Here is a 14,374-nt window from a genome sequence, read left to right on the forward strand (position 1 = left end):
TGAAGATGGGGTTTCACCAGGGACCCACCACTGTCTGCCTAGGATTTGTCTGCCTCCTGCTGCCATCATTATGAACTCCTTGAAGGCAGAAATTTCATCTTAGGTACCTTCTTATACTCTGTCCAATGAAAATACCTGCCAAACCATATGTTCTCAATATGTTTCATGCATATCCAAACTTCATCAGAAATATATTCCTTCAAGCTATCAGCCCTAACTTTTTCTTTCTTCCTTCTCTAGCCAGCGTACATTCCCTAATGCATTGAGCCATTGTCTTGTTTGTGTCCTAAACTCACCTGTCTCCCCTACATACTCAGTTGAAAAAGTATTCCTGGAATGTTGATGAAGTTAGTTCTGTATTTTGGAGAACTTGGCAAAGGTGACCCCACAGGGCAAACTGATACTACTGCAAGTGAATTGCGATAGTAGAGTTGTCATACTTGCCTGGTTTCAGCCCCTCAAATAAACCGAATTTTTCCTTGTTCCTTCTCTTTACTATTCTTTGCTTGACAACTCCTGTTTAGGCTTCAATTAAAATTCCTTCCTCAGATATTCCTTCTTTAATCCTGCACACTAGATTAGTAACACTTGCATACATTTTCATGACAGCATGTAGTTTTTTAATTTTAGGGCTATTCACAACTTGAATAAGGTGATTTCTTATATTCTTTGTTTTTAATGTTTGTCTTTTCCATTAGGTCACTGAAGACCTGTTTAGAGTCTGCTTTGTTCATCATTGTTTTCTCATCACCTGTAAGGTTTTTTAGCACAGATAAGTGCTCAATAAATACTTGCTGAATAAATGGGTTGAAACAAATGAGTTTTAATTAATTCCTGAAGTCTCTGCTTCCCATGGTAACGAACTGCCTGAATTTGTAACTCAGCCTAATCAGAAAGATAATTCTAAAGAGTCAATGAGAAAAGTTTATTTTCTTCATAGAAAGTTGATAATTTTTATTCTGCTTATTCCTTGGACCTTGTCCATAAGCATTTTCAAGTAATTTTCTTTTTCACAGATGTAAAAACTAGTTTTCAAAACAGTTAAGAATTTTGCTATGTCACAAATGAAGGAATGAGGAAAACAAGGAATAAATTCTAGATTTTTTGCCACTTGGCTTCGAAGTTAGATTCCTTGTTGGACTTATGGAAGGCTGTGTTTAGAGTTTTTCTAAGTACTCATGTTGGATATCTGTGATTTTTAGACCTACATATAATTTGTGTTAGAGATCTGATTAGATAATGCAGAATGCCATAAAAGTATAGCACATTGTCTAATTTGAATATTGGTCAGAAAACTTACTGGGGATAGTAAATGAGTGGGAGTTATCTAGAAGAAGAGAGAAATTGACTAAGCTGAAGAAATATCCACAATTAAACATGAGTGGAGAAGAAATTCAGAAAATAGTATTCCCAAGAACTGAAAGGTGAATTGGCAGAGACATAGCTGGTGGACTACAGTTATCTCACTTTTGACATGGGAGAGGCTGTGTGGATTCTTCTATGTTGATGTTAACATCTGAGCTGTAGCGTTAGTTAATATAATACTTGCTTAAGACTGGACAAATAAAATTATTGAAGGTTTTAAAAGTGTCATGTGGAAGCTACAGGGCTGTGATGATGTCAGTAATGCCACAGATCCGATTAAGTAAAAAACCACAATTTATATGCATGTTCTTCAGTTATATGTACCCCAGATACAATGCCGGCAAGACACCTAAGAATGTAGATACACACACTCAGGTAATGTGTCTTTAATTTAATGCCTATTTGCTTAACTTGGTGGATAGTAAACAAATGGGCATATTTTAAGTAACACTTAAAATTGTTTTCTTAAATTAGAAGAAAAGTGGTAGCCAATAAAAAACAAACAATGAACAACCCCCCCCTCCACCGCCGCAAAACACTTGGTTTAAAGTTTTTGGAGATGAAATAATTTGTTGTTGTTTCAACACCTTTGACTACTCTTTTCATCACACCTTTATCAATTGGCATATTCTACCAATTTTGCCTTCTATTTTAGAAATCAATTTGTTAAATTTCTGCTTTTACACTAACTCAGGCTTCCATTATCTACTTCCTTACAGCAATTATTATACTCCATTGCTTACTTACAGATATTAAGACTTAAGTCTTAATATGTGCCTTGCTGTATCTGGGCACATATTAAAACTTAAAAAATATTTAAATAAATGACTTAGGTTTTTACAAAACAAATGTAATACCCTGTAAAATAAGCCTAAAATACTTTTCCCTCTATGCTCAGAAATCAATTGTATCTTACACGAATTATCTTCTGTTTAAAAATAAAAAAGCAGGACAGGCACGGTGGCTCATGCCTGTAATCCTAGCACTGTGGGAGGCCAAGGGGGGTGGATCATGAGGTCAGGAGTTCAAGACCAGTGTGGCCAAGATGGTGAAACCCCGTCTCTACTAAAAATACAAAAAAATTAACCAGGCATGGTGGTGGGAGTCTGTAATCCCAGCTACTTGGGAGACTGAGGCAGAGAATTACTTGAATCCCAGAGGCAGAGGTTGCAGTGAGCTGAGATTGCATCACTGCACTCCAGCCTGGGCGACAGAGTGAGACGTTGCCTCAAAAATAAAATAAAATAAAAAAGCTATAATTGTTTAGTAATAGATTTAACTGTCCCATATAAGCACCATTTAGAGGGAGATAGTCTCTGACAAGTTTTTCTTTTTATTTCATATATTGGTCTATTTAGGTATTCTGATTATTCATAAATTATACTTGTTATTTTAAAGTTTCCTTAATATCACTAATTTTAATTCAATTGTTAAAATATTAAAATTGCTTTGTAAAATATCATAATTGTTAGAAAATATATTTTATTTTTAGAAATTCTATTTTTATCTCTTTATCTGAATTTCAGTTATCATGTTTATGTAATTTACTTGTTTCATTAGAGATTCAATTCCACTAATGACATTTACCACTTTTTTCTTTTTAAAACAATTGATTTCCATTTTTGGATATTTAGTATATTTATATTATTTCTTATTAATACAATAATGTGATTAAGATTAAAATCTTGCCTCTTATGCAGCTTCTACTACTTTTTGAAATTATATCATTTAGTGTCATCGTTCAGGCTTTTTTTTTCATTCTATATTTACAGTTTTGTCTTTCTACCTAAATTAGCATTTATTGCTTATTTATTTACCTAAACACATTTCTTAAAAATCTTATCCTCATACAGTTAGATGCTCTTTTATTTTTTTAGACGGAGTCTTGCTCTGTCACCAGGCTGGAGTGCAGTGGCACAATCTCGGCTTACTGCAACCTCCACCTCCTGGATTCAAGCGATTCTTCCGCCTCAGCCTCCTGAGTATCTGTGACCACAGGCACGTGCCACCATGCCTGGCTAATTTTTTTTGTACTTTTAGTAGAAACAGGGTTTCACCGTGTTGGCCAGGATGATCTCGATCTCTTGACCTTGTGATCCACCCACCTCGGCCTCCCAAAGTGCTGGGATTACAGGCGTGAGCCACCGCGCCCGGCCAGATGCTCTTTTGTTAATACAATATGAAGATTTTCTTGTGATTTGATTTACATGTATTTTTTTGATTCATGAAGAATTCTATGGTAGTTAACATGAACTATAGATCTAGCTACTTTTTTTCTATAAGCAATAATGAATTATTTCTAAGCTATTTGTAGAATAATCCAATACTTTTACATTTTTACAATATAATTTTGATTCTTTCAATCACTATAGTGTGATAAAAATTACAGCCAATTTTAGAGCTATATATTTTGCTCTTTGGGTATATTTATTCTTTTTTCACACTTTACCTTCTTTAATGGACACATAGCTTTCGTTTCTTTCTCTGATAGTGTTAGGGTGCTATAACCTTTAATCATCTTCTAGCTTTTCTTACTAAATTTTAACGTAGACTCTTTTTTTTTTTTTTTTTGGTTCTCTATATTGAGTCTGCTATTATAACTTAATGCTTCTTATTCACTGTATTTAGAGTAATGATTTTTTATTGTATATATTTAAGATGTACAACATAATTTTTTTCTTCTTTTTTAGTTGGCACAATAATTGTATAATACTGTTTATGGGTATAGGATAATAATATTTTGATACAATGTATAATAATGTAATCAGGGTGATTAGAGTATCTAGAACATTAAATATTTAAAATTCACTTGTGTAAGAAACATTCAAAATCCTCTCTTCTAGCTTTTTGAACTGTATAATAAATTATTATTAATATATTCACCCTACAGTGATGTAGAACTCTAGAATTTATTCCTTTTATCTAGCTGTAATTTTGTAACTGTTAACCATTCTCTCCCTATTTTACCTTCCTCTACCTTTCCCAGTTTCTGATAACCATAATTCTACTCTCTGCTTCTATGAGCTCTTTTTGTTTAGCTGCCACATGTGGATGAGAACATGCAGTATTTATCTTTTTATGGCTGACTTATTTTACTTAACATAGCAATGTTCAGATTCACCCATGTTGCCACTGATGACAATATTTCATTTTTCATGGTTGAATAGTATATCATTTTGTATATATATCATTTTAAAAATCTGTTTGTTGTTAGACATTTAGGTTGATTGCATATCTTGGCTATTATGAATAGCGCTGCAATAAACATGGGGGTGCAAATGTCTCTTGGTTATACTGATTTTCTTTCCTTTGGATAAATACATAGTAGTGAGCTTACTCAATCATATGATCGTACTATTTTTAGTTTTTTGAAAACCTTCCACACTGTTTTCCATAATGGCTATATTTATTTACAGTCTTACCAACATCTTCACCAGCATTTGTTATTTTTGACTTTTTGATAATAGCCATTCTAACTAGGGTAAGATGATACCTCATGGTAGTTTTGATTTGCATATCTCTTATAATTAATGATGTTGAGGATTTTTTTCATACTTGCTGGCTTTTTTTTTTTGGATGGAGTCTCACTTTGTGCCCCAGGCTGGAGTGCAGTGGCATGTTCTCAGTTCAGTGCAACTGCTGCCTCCTGGGTTCAAGCAATTCTCCTGTTTCAGCCTTCCGAGTAGCTAGAACTGCAGGCACCTGTCACCACACCTAGCTAATTTTTTTTGTATTTTTAGTAGAGATGGTTTCTGTGTGTTGGCCAGGCTGGTCTCAAAGTCCTGACCTCAAGGGATCCATCCACCTCAGCCTCCCAAAGTGCTTGCATTATAGGGGTGAGCCACTGTACCTGGCCATATTGTTATTTGTTTGAAAGAAAGAAGTGGAATTATTTTATTTGCACTTGATATGATCTTATGTTCAGAAAATTATAAGAAATTTATTTAAAATTATTAGGAATAATAAGTTCAGTACAGTAACAGGATACAAGGTCAATATAAAAATCAGTTGCATTTCTGAACGCAAAAAATAAACAATAAAAATAGCATTAAAAAATTCTAGTTATAATAGCATTAACAGCAAAATACTTAAGAATAATCTCTATCTCCCCCTCTGGGACTTTGGTTCAGATACAGCACTCCACCCAATCCCTCTACAACCCACAGAACAGGAAATATTCGCTGGGCTGAAAAGCCTCAGCAAGCTGCCTGAATAGAGCAGAACAGCAACACCACACATCTACAATCATCTGATCTTTGACAAACCTGAGAAAAACAAGCAATTGGAAAAGGATTCCCTATTTAATAAAAAGTGGGAAAACTGGCTAGCAATGTGCAGAAAGCAGAAACTGGACCCCTTCCTGACACCTTACACTAAAAATAGATGGATTGAAGACTTAAACATAAGACCTAACACCATAAAAACCCTAGAAGAAAACCTAGGCAAAACCATTCAGGACATAGGCATAGGCAAGGGCTCCATGGCTAAAACACCAAAAGAAATGGTAACAAAAGCCAAAATAGACAAATGGGATCTAATTAAACTCCAGAGCTTCTGTACAGCAAAGGAAACAATCATTAGAGTGAACTGGCAACCAACAGAATGGGAAACAATTTTTGCAATCTACCCATCTGACAAAGGGCTAATATCCAGAGTCTACAAAGAACTAAAACAGATTTACAAGAAAAAACAAACAAACCCATCCAAAAGTGGGCAAAGGATATGAACAGACACTTTACAAAAGAAGACATCTATGAGGCCAACAAACATATGAAAAAATGCTCATCAACACTGGTCATTAGAGAAATGCAAATCAAAACCACATTGAGATACCATCTGACACCAGTTAGAACAGCAATCATTAAAAAATCTGGAGACAACAGATGCTGGAGACGATGTGGAGAAACAGGAACACTTTGACACTGTTGGAGGGAGTACAAATTAGTGCATCCATTGTGGAAGACAGTGTGGCGATTCCTCAAGGACCTAGAAATAGGAATACCCAGCAATCCCATTACTGGGTATATACCCAAAGAATTATAAATTGTTCTATTATAAAGACACATGCACATGTATGTTCATTGTGGCACTGTTTACAATAGCAAAGACCTGGAACCAACCCAAATGTCCAACGATAGACTGGATAAAGAAAATGTGGCACATATACACCATGGAATACTATGTAGCCATAAAAAAAGATGAGCTCGTGTCTTTCATAGGGACATGGAAGAATCTGGAAACCATCAATCTCAGCAAACTGACACAAGAACAGAAAATCAAACACCACATGGTATCACTCATAGGCGGATGTTGAACAATGAGAACGTGGATACAGGGAGGGGAGCACCACACAGTGCGGTCAGTTGGGGGGTGCTAGGGGAGGGTCAGTGGGGGGGTAGGGGTGGGATAACATGGGGAGAAATACCAGGTATAGGTGATGGGGGAAGGAAGGCAGCAAACCACCTTGCCATGTATGTACCTATGCCACAATCCTGCATGATCTGCACATGTACCCCAGAACCTAAAGTAAAATTAAAAAAAAAAAGAATTAACTTCACAAAAGCGTCAATTTGAACGCTGGAAATTCCAACATGGCTAGTGTTAGAAACACCCAGATATCATCCCTGAGCCTCCTTTCTTTGGCTTTGAGGACTTGGCATTTCTAGGGAAAAAAGGAATTGCATTCTAGGCCTTTACATTATTAGACATGGGCTTTTTAAAAAATCTCAACCTTTTCTTCATTCTTCAAATGTAATAAAGACCACCCAGTTTGTGTGTATGCCTCAGACTTCAAGTCTTCCTTCCCCCCAAAAGTGTTATATTTAGAGATCCATCTCTACATTTCAATTTTGACTTTGCTGTACATGGCATCAAAAGTAGGATCCAGCTGGCTGTGGTAGCTCACACCTGTAATCTCAGCCATTTGGGAGGCTGAGGAGGAAGGATTGCTTGAGGACAGGAGTTCAAGACTAGCCTGGGCAACATACAGAGACTCTTTCTCTATTGGTAATGAAATGACCCTTACCTAGAATTTAGCATAGATAAAATCCACTGCTGCTGACTGCCAGCTTTGTCATTTTCTTCTATATGGAAGTGATAGGCTTTCCACTTTCTTTTTCTCTTAATTTGGGATACACCCTATGTCACATATTTTTTAAATATTCTGTTCATTATATGTACATAATTTTATTTCCTTTATCAGCTTTCAATTTTCTCAAGCAAAATGAATGCATTCATGTTAGAAAAACTATGCAAAGGTCTTGATGAGAAATGGTGGCATGTAGGATAAAGCAGTCATTGTAGGAGTAGCAATAAGTGGATGTAACATGGATACCTACTAATTGAATGCTTACGTATAATACAATAATTATTTAGAAGATGAGGATTATGATTGTGTGTGAGAAAAATTTGATGTAGATAGCTTCAAGGTCTCTAGACTGAGAAATTGATTGTGTTGTACTGTCATTTGTAGAGTTGGAAACTATTATAGGAGAAACAGGTCTGGGGCAATAGAAAGACAAATGGAATAGTTTGGAACATATTGACTTGGATGCACATGTAGGATTTCTAAGTGAAGATTACAAGCATAAGATAACTAATTTTTAAACTGAGAAGAGAGGAATATTTTTAAAAATTATACACTTCATAATCTTCAACATAGGGGTCACAGTTAAAGCCATGCCATTGCGGAAATCTTCTAGGTGCATTTTGTACACCAAGAAAGTAGCAGGCATGGACGCATGGGTAGAGCACTGCAGAATTCCAACACTCAAGGGACAGACAGAAAAAAACAAAGTGAATACTGAGGTTGGAGGAAAAGAGCCGTCTATCATGACATGAAATGAAAGGATTTTGGAAGAAGGATTCAACTGTTTCCATGCAGTCTCAAAAAATGAATCATTAAATGGATTAGGCACGGAGAAGAATGCTATTGTACAGTATTGCCAGGAGAGTGGACTTCCCCTGCCGGTGTATGCCTTCTTTGTGGAACAAGAGGAGGGTTTTACCTTCCTTTCATGAGACAAATTGATGTAGTAAATTACTGGAGACTGCCTTTTCTTGAAAAATTTTCCAACCTAGGAGTGTCTGAAGGGGCAGATTAAACCACCTAAACCTTATAGAGAAATGTTCTTCACTTCTTCTTTATGTTAGTGAGCTTTTCTGTAAGAGTAATGGCAACCCAGGCAGATGTTTTAGTGAGGGGGTTAGGTGGAGAAGCAAGGAAGAAAGAGACACCATTGTCTACTTAGGTTTTAGAAACCAAGCCTGCTTTTGTTAAACTTCTTGTAATCCTCTACAGTTGTTATTTCGTTTCCCCAGAACAGGAGATTTCACAATGAATTTTTGCTTCAAGTCTCTGACTAGTAGTAGTGTTTCTCTGCCTAATGTTATTTTATGCATATATTTTGTTAGAGAACTTGCTGGGTTGCTGAGAGGTAGGCAAGACTGGTTTAAGTTATGTCTTGTATTTCTAAGAAATATTGCAATACCGTTTTTATTATGGCTTAAAATTATAACTAGAAGTTTGACACATCTTTATTGTAAAGAGAAGAAGGATAATTTGTCATTTCCTAGAGCTGAAAGTGAGGGGATAATACTGGAGAAGGATCCTTCTGATCAGAGGCAGATCTTTGTAGATCACTGTAACAATCAGTCCCACAATTTTTGTTTTCAGTTCATGTGACACAACTAATTGATGACCGTAATGGCGACATTCAACTTGAACAGCTTCAATCCAGGCCCATTCGTCCTACTGGGAATTCCAGGGCTGGAGCAATTTCACATCTGGATCAGGATTCCTTTTTTTATTACCTACCTTGTGGCACTTGCAGGCAATAGTGTCCTTTTCTATCTCATTTCTATGGAGCAGAGCCTCCAAGAACCCATGTTCTTTTTCCTTTTCATGCTGACTGCTGCAGATCTCATGCTGTCTAATATCATGTTTACCAAAAATGTTCAGCATCTCCTGGATGAGTCCTCAGGAAATCACCTTTCTTGGATGTCTTACTCAGATGTTTATTCTCTGGAAAAACTTTACCATGGATTCTGTCATCTTGCTGGCCACGGTGTTGCTATTTGCTTCCCTCTAAGATACACTGCTGTTGTCACTCATAAAACTATTACTAAGATTGTGATGGGTATCATCAGCAGGAGCTTTTGTATCATCTCCCCAGTTGTGTTCCTAACAAAGGAACCGCCTTTTTGTAAAACACTCATCATTCCTCACACATACTGTGAGCACACAGGCATTGCCCAGCTTGCCTGTGTGGACATCTCCATCAAGATTTGGTATGGCTTTGCTGTGCCTATGATGACTGTCATGTCAGACCTGATTCTTACTGGCATCTACATTCTTATCCTTCATGCTGTCTTCAACCTTCCATCCTGGGATGCCTGCCAGAAAACCCTCAGCACATGTGGTTCCCTTATTTGTGTTATTCTTATATTCTATACACCTTCCATATTCTCTGTCCTTGCCCACCATTTTGGTCACAATATTCCTCACTCCTTCCACATACTATTTGCCAACCTCTTTGTAGCCATCCCCACTGCCCCCATTCCGATAATCTATAGAGTGAAGACCAAGCAGATTCGGGACAAAATCATCCTCCTCTTTTTCTCTAAAGGGAACCAGTGACAAGAAGCTGAATGCATGAAAAAGAAAATAGGTAATCGTGTTTATTTTTTAGTATTTCTTGTTTTTTAAAAGCTGGAATTCTTACAACATTGACTTAAATGTATATTAAATCCTGGAAATCCACTATGTGTTATAGGAAGCAGTGAGACAAAATAAGTAGGTAGATGTCAAGAGAAGCCAAATAAAATTTGAAGAAGGAATGCTTATATCAAAGGATCAGAGGGAAATTTATATCTCATATTCTGATAAGATTTCCAAGATTTAGAAGATAGCATGTTGATCATATGTAACTAGACAGATTAGTCTTGTAAACAGGTTAAAAGACATGAGTAAAATCCTCACAATTTGGGATACCTTTGTAGGGCACTTTCCAGATGAGTCAGTAAAGATAGCAGCAAATAATTAAGGAATCCTTCAGGAAAATAAATCATCTAAGACAGTGGTTCTCAAACTTTAGTGGTCATCAAGTTCAGCTGGGGAACTTGGTAAAAATGTAAATGAAAAAATGAAAGTAAGCTTTATCCTGCTTTAATAGGCTAATAAATTCTTTAACAGTTCTGGTGATTCTGATACCTAAGAAATATTGGCTCTTTCCATAACAAGTCTGATCCTTTGAAAAACACATAGCTTGGATCTTGTAGTAATTTTCTGGGTTTAAAAGTGACACAGCTCTCTTTTATGCTCCATGTAACTACTTCTTAACTAATACTCACTTATCCTAAAATTTCCCAGCTTTAAATCTTACATCATCAAACTATTATTATCAATTATCTCTACTTGTTCCAGTTATTTTCTGAGACTGAGACTGGGTCATTCTTTCTTTGAAGACTTTTGGCACAATGTTATTTTCTCCCCCCATCCCCCCCCAAAACACACACACACACACACACACACACACACACACACACACACACACAAAACCCTCTTGACATGATTTTTGATGATTTTAGTGTCTATACAGATGCTGCTTTAATAATTTGATATGGCAGAAGGCGTTATCCAAAGATGGCCATAGCAATATTTTCCGTCTTCCATGCTCTTTTGCGTTGTGAACTTCTTGCCATTTCTGCATCAATAAAGTCCAATACCCTTTCTCTTGAAAGTGAGTTAGACTTAGGAATTCCTTGAAATAGCATTCGCCAGAAGAAACATTCTGGAGCCTCTGAAGTTAGGTCATAATAGTCTTTGCAGTTTCCAACCCAGTCTCTTAAAATGCTTAATCTTAGTAGGCTCCCTTTGAAACCAAACTACTATCCTACGAGTGTCCTAAGCAATATGGAGAAGTCATATTTAAATATTCTAGTGAGTAGCCCCTGTGGATATCCCAGCCAACAGCCAACAACTGTTAGCTATGTCAGTAAGCCATCTTGGACATTGAGTCCAATTAAGATATCAGATATCTGGAGCAATAACATGAAAAATTGAAAAGTATCTTAATAAACAGATGTATTTGGCTAAGGAGATTTCAAAGCAAAGTACTGGAAGTACCAACACAATTTTTATGCTACATATGATAATGCACGTAAAAAGAAATATAAAGTAAAAATGAAATTGTTTAATGTTCAAACAACATTCAGAGTAAATACAAAGGTGTCATATCTGGCTAGGTTCAAAGAAGAAATTAACTCTCTCCACCACCGGCTTCTCCAATGACAAAATATTCTCACAGTGAAAAATGGTCCCAGGGTGTAGTATCATCTCCAGGAAAGGGCTGTAAGATCTTTTGCTAACAATAGAGAAATAGAGGTTTTCAATTAGAAAAAGAAGCTTCTAAGAATCATTAGAATATTTTTTCAGAGTACTGTAACTGTCAGATAAAATCAGAAAGATAAAAATCTGAAAGGTATTTGTGGGTATGACTTTTGTCTAATAGAGTAAACTCTAAAATTTTTGTAGCAAGCTCAGTTTTTAAGAAAAATTGTAGATATAAGTACCATGAACCTTGGCGGAAAAGGCCATAACCATTGCAAAATAAAAGAAGTCTTTAGGTTTTTAACTTTATTAAGCAGGAAGAAATTTGAGAAAGCTACTCATATGTAAATGTAGGTCATTTTTTTGCTACAAAAATAAGATGACGTAGAATACAGAGTCAATTTCCCTGTGGTTGTAACCAAGCCATGGAGAATTATTCTCAGGGAGCAGGATTGGGTCCTTATTAGGAAACTGGTAATATATTTCTGGCTGTACTTTAGAATTACAATATACAAGTGGGAGTTACATAACTTTTCCACTATTTCACATACAAGTATCCATTGCAGTTGTTCTATCTCTGTATCACAATTGTATATTGGCTGTGTAGGATGCAGATAACTCATTTAATTTACTTCACAGATCTCCAAACCGAAAGAAGCTGTACTCGTGGTGCTGTATAAAAGGAATGGAATCCAAAGGGTCTTCTTCATACTTTATCCTGATTTTGAGGCTGAGATTCTGGGCTTCAAATTGATCCCATAATGAGAAGGAGACTTTGGGATCTTCAAGAAGAGACAAATGTATTTTGCATATATGAGGATATGTGTATTGTGAATGTTGTAGGTTTTATTTTTCAAAGATGGCAAAACAATATTTTGCATCGCATACACTTTTCTGCAATATTACCTCACCATTCTTCTAATAGGTAAAGTCTAATTTCTTTCCCTATTTTTCTTGTCTGCCCTTAGCAATGTTTTTTAAAAATAGATGTGACATTTGGGGATATTTAAGGCAAGATTATAAGAAATCTTACAGCTTTGTCATTGGTGTTTTTGAATATGTACTTTTTGGGCACTATAGAACACACCAACACGCTGTGATAATCTAAAGCCATATGGAGAGGTCATGTGGTTGACAGCTTTGGCTGAGCTCCGAGTTAGGAGCACCAGTGCTAAGCTTGACTAGTACTTCTGATTATAGCCACATAAGAGAGATATCCCAAGTGAGAAATGCCCAAATGACCTCAGAAAAACCTATAGCATCATAAGGGATAATAATAAATTGTTTTAAAACCATCGTTTGGGAGTGGTTTTTTATGCAACAATAGTTGACTAGAATAATTTAATTCTTAGTACACTGATCTTTCTTCCAAAGATCTTCACCACTGTGCCCCATCTACTTAATTCCTTGGAAATATTTCTGAAGTGCAAAGGATTGCTGAAGATGCCCCAAGGAACGTCTACAGCAAAGCAATTGGCCTGGGACGAAGGTGAGAGACTAAAAATTAGAAAAGGTCAGAGATAGAATATGAGGCTGCTAACACTATTTTGCCAGTGTATCCATCAACAGAAGCTATACCTCTGATGCCTTAATTGGCATAATTACGCCAGCCACACAATAAACATCTCCCTGGCTCCCACACCTACACATGCTTGGGAATGAGGGCATTTAGGATGCCCAAATGGCTAGTTCCCAGTCTAGTGACAGATTCAACTTTTTTAAAAAAATAAATTTTACTGTGTATATTTAAGATATACAATACGATGTTATAAGATACCTATATCTCTAGTATAAACATGTTCCACTATTGTGGAACACATTAACATATTCATTGTCTCACATAGTTACCCATTTTCCCCTTGCAGCAAAAGCAGCTACAATCTACTCATTCAACAAAAATCCTTGATACAATATACTGTTATTAATGATATTGCCCATGTTGCGTATTAGGTATTTTAACTTGTTCATTCTACATGTTTGCTATTTTGTATCTAATATCTCTATTTCCTCTCTGTGGCCCTAACCCTGGTAATCATTTTATCCTCTGTACGTTTTAGACATCCCCTGTTTCCAAATTTCACATGTAAGTTAGATCATGTGGTATTTGTCTCTCTGGGATGGGATTATTTAATTTAGTATAATCTTCTCCAGGTCTATGTATATTATGTCAAATGACAGATTATCCTTCTTTTTTAAGCCTGAATAATATTTCATTGTACATATACACCACAGTTTATTTATTCATCCATTGATTCAGTTTTAACTTCACCCTCTCTCTCCTCAAACTCCTCCAAGATTGGCAAAGACTGGAACATTTCCTGAATTCCTCAGATTAATTATCTTCATCTCTTGGGAGCTCAGGCAACCTCCAGGGTCAGTTTTACACATAATAATAGTTGTGCCTTGTGTGTTGGGGAGTGGAAGGTTGGGGTTGGCAGAAATAAGCAAAGAGCTAATGCTGGGCACCCTGAGGACCTTTACTTAAGTTACTTAAAAGGCCACACCATTTATTTTGGACACCCAGAAGTGAAGTGTGGAGAGATGCAGGGCCATGAGTGTGCTCTCCAAGAGCCATATGGGTGTTTGGTAAGGTATACCTACATACATACGTACACACTCACACATACATTTGCAGAAGGTGTCTGGACCAGCTGCCTACCCTCTCACTGCCTCCCTTTC

The 14,374-nt window shown here is 36.3% G+C and overlaps 1 pseudogene; it reads left to right on the plus strand.

Moving 5' to 3' along the window:
• Nucleotides 1-9,061: 9,061 nt before the first annotated feature.
• On the plus strand, nt 9,062-10,003 carry LOC116524987 (annotated as a pseudogene).
• Nucleotides 10,004-14,374: the final 4,371 nt, after the last annotated feature.

This window comes from Sapajus apella, unplaced genomic scaffold, assembly GCF_009761245.1.
Source record: "Sapajus apella isolate SASKATOON/1434 unplaced genomic scaffold, GSC_monkey_1.0 scaffold47, whole genome shotgun sequence".
In the NCBI taxonomy this organism is placed as follows: Eukaryota; Metazoa; Chordata; class Mammalia; order Primates; family Cebidae; genus Sapajus; species Sapajus apella.